The sequence below is a fragment of the Atta cephalotes genome, assembly GCF_000143395.1.
Source record: "Atta cephalotes unplaced genomic scaffold scaffold00038, whole genome shotgun sequence".
Classification (NCBI taxonomy): Eukaryota; Metazoa; Arthropoda; class Insecta; order Hymenoptera; family Formicidae; genus Atta; species Atta cephalotes.
In genome coordinates, this window is record NW_012130102.1 from 746,371 (window position 1) to 750,180 (window position 3,810).

The following is a 3,810-nucleotide window of genomic DNA, read 5'->3' on the forward strand; positions in this document are numbered from 1 at the left end:
AAAAATAAAAATTAATACCGTTTATACTTCGTTTGTACTTGTTTATATTGTGCTATATCTCCGAACCCTTTGAGAAAGTAAGAGAGGTACAAACAATTCTCTTTCGAATGGCATAAATGAAATTAAAAAATTTTAAATTTTATTTTGCGATTTTTATCAATAAAAAAAACACTGTTAAGATAGAGTAGAAGAATATTTTGTAAGTTTTGTTGAGATTCATGATTCGATTGAGAAAGGCATGACCGAATATGTAGTTAACAAGTTAAAAGAATTTAATCTTGATATACAAAATTTGCGCGGACAAGGTTATGATAATGGAGCAAACACGAAGGGAAAAAATAATAGTTTACAAAAATATATTCTGAATATTAATCTTAGGATCTTTCTTTGTGCCTTATACAACTCACACCCTCAATTTAGTCGTCAATGATGTAACTAAAATTACTTTTGAGATTAATTTCTTTGAAATTATTCAGACAATTTATAATTTTTTTTCTGCTTTAACGAAAAGTTGGAGTATTAAATAATCACATTTAAAAATAAACATAAAAATAAACATTAAACCTCTTTCTGACACTCGCTGGGAATTTCGAATCAATGCTCTAAAATCTTTACGATATCAAATTGGAGACAGGAGCGAGAGATTGAGAATGATTGTTGAATCCGAATGTTATCGCAATTATGTCTGGAATAAATTAATTTAATAAAAAAAATATATAATGTATTATTTGTAACATCCAAAAATGTTATCGTTCTTGGCTTCCTTTATCATATTCACATATACGATCGCATATACTTAAAATTCTTAATATGTTTTATAAATTTAATATGTTTTATAAATTTGTTTTATAAGTAGAATATTAAATTTATATTTGATACTTACTTACTGCTATTGCTTCTTGTTCTAGGGTAATCTAATTTCAAAAAATTACATTTAATTTTAATATAAATGATGCTTTTAAAATTAATATTTACTTTAATTTCAGTTAATTTAATTACAACGCAACTTTAAATAAGTTTTTTGTTTACACATTTTCAATAGAAATAAATTAATTTCATAAATCATTAACTTTAACTTAACTTAGTCAAAAGAAAAAATTAACTTATTATACTCAATCATGCATAAAATATTCATAGTATTTTTCTAGATTACTTAAAAGAATAATAATGGATGGCAAAGAAACAGATAAATCATGGAATGATATTGATTCCAGTGAGAAGATCGTTATTTCTGGTATTGCTGGTAGATTTCCTCATTCAGATAACATGGGTCAATTACGAGAAAATTTATTTAATAAAATTGACCTTGTAAAAGACCATAACCGATGGAAAATAGGTAATTAATTCATAATTATGTTTATACATTATACTTTTACATTTACTGACTGATTGAGATAGAATATGTCCAGATAGAATATGTCTTTTCTATAAATGTAATTACATATTTATTTATTAATGAAATTATTTCAGACTGAAATTTTATATAAAAAGATAAACGTGGAACATAATATTTGAATACATTTAGCTGTGGAGCATGCAGAATTCTCAAAACGTATGGGAATTGTCAATAATATAGAAAAATTTGATGCGGATTTTTTTTGAAATACCTTGTGAGCAAGCATACACATTCATACCCGAAACGAAATTGTTACTGGAACATAGTTATGAAGCAATTATCGATGCCGGGATCAATCCAAAGCAATTGCAAGGCAAAAATACTGCTGTAATTATAGGATCAGCTGTTATTGAAGGATAAACAACATTTCTAGAAAATACTCAGGTAAGAAAAGTTATTCTCTTACACACACACACACACACACGCGCGCGCGCGCGCACGCACTAGGCATTTCATGTCAAATTGGACATTTTTGAATTATCGTCATTTTCTATTTTTTTTTTAATTTATTACATATTTTACAGAAAAATATAAGACACGTGTTTCGCAAAAAAAATTTAAGATTTTTTTTGTAAAGTTATTCTTCATGCTTGCAAGAGTTGTAGAAATAAAATATATCGTTCATGCAAATATTCAAATTATTATATACCGTCGAAACCATTAAAAGTACAAAAAAATACAAAAGACCAATTTTAAAGATTAACTTAAATTGTTCCATGAATGGATGATTTTTAATTTATCATTTTGATGAAAATAAATCATTTTGCTTACAATTTTTATTAACATTTTTCATCATCAACTCACCAATTTAAAAATTTTGTAAAAATATTATCATATTTCTACTTCAATTATGAAGTAACTCTGAAAACTACAAAGGCTGCGTTCGGAAATATCATCCGTGTATCATCTGACAAGAGTTGACAACGTTACGTCATAAAAATAACTTGTTACCTTTATCTTTTCTAAAATGTTATCTCATTATCGTTACTCGTTATTGATTTTCAAAAGTTACTTTTTCGTTACTTTTTCTCTTGATACTAATAAAATATTATAATGTTTTTCATTGACAGAAATTTTTGATTAAAACTATTAAAATTTTTAAAACCATAAACTATTGATTTAAGAAAAAAAAATTAAGAAAAAAAAATCGGTTTTTTCAAACTTCAAAAAAGGTAACTCTTTAAGACCTTGATCTCTTATATTTTTTTTGTATGATTAATGGTTTCAACGATATAATAATTTGAATGTTTGCATGAGCGACGATTTTTACAAATTTCTGCAACTTAGAACTAACAAGCATAAATAATTTTTTTTAAATTCAAATTTTTTTCGCGAAACACGCATCTGATATCTCAACGCTTTTTATATATTCTGATATCTCAAAAATTTCCACAGCTAAGTTATCTTTAAAGATACCAGAAAGTTTGTGGGTATATCCGTGTTTTTGTCCACTACTAATGCCAACATTTTGTGAACCTTGCCGTTCATTTCATGAGGGCGAGGAGCTATTCTTCCGCGAAACTCTCTTTATGTAGACGCTATAGAAGGGGATGAGGCCGGTAGATATATTGGGGAAGGGAGAGAGGATGCAGAAACAGAAACAGAATCTTGAAATACAGAAATATCCAGACAATTTGAACAGAGACTCAGGTTATAAGATAAGTAGAATATATGGAAGACTGTTCTCTTGACAAGCCAAAGATCTCCACTCTTTCTCCATTTTATATCCACTTTCTTCTACAGCATCTATATAAAGGGAAACTCCCTTTATATAGATTTCTATAGTGTCTATATAAAGGGAGTTTTTCCTTTATATAGACGCTGTAGAACGTAGGAGCAACTCAGTATCAGTGCGTTTCTCCTGATGAAGTGAACGTCAAGATTTACGAAACGTTGACATTTGTTTATAATTCAATATTTAAGAAAAGGAAATCGGAGGGAAACGAAATTATACGCTGATATTTGTTAACTAAGTTAGGAAATGATAAAAAACGATTTATCTCTATTTGTTTATAATTAATATTTAACAAAAGGAGGAAATGAAATTATATACTGGTAATTGTTAACTAAGTTAAGAAATGATAATGAAAAAGTAATTTATTCGTCATTGATGTCTATTTGCTTATAATTAATATTTAATTTTATTTTTTACAAAAGAAGATCGAGCGGAAACAAAATTATACTTTATTAACTAAGGCCCATGGCACACAAAAAACTTAAGGCAATAAGCAGTAAGGCTTCAAGATTGTTTTAAAGCTATCCGGATATCCGTTTATTTGAATTACGAATGAATGTGATGCTTCAAATTCGGATTATCCGGAGATTCGAATTTTCTAAGATATCCGAATAGCTGAACTTGAAAGATTCTCAAATTCTGTTCCAGATTTGTCCAAGCAAAGTCGGATACAATAGTG

The 3,810-nt window shown here is 27.7% G+C and overlaps 1 pseudogene; it reads left to right on the plus strand.

The window, feature by feature from the left end:
* Positions 1–1,167: 1,167 nt before the first annotated feature.
* LOC105621940 lies at positions 1,168–1,756 on the plus strand (annotated as a pseudogene).
* Positions 1,757–3,810: the final 2,054 nt, after the last annotated feature.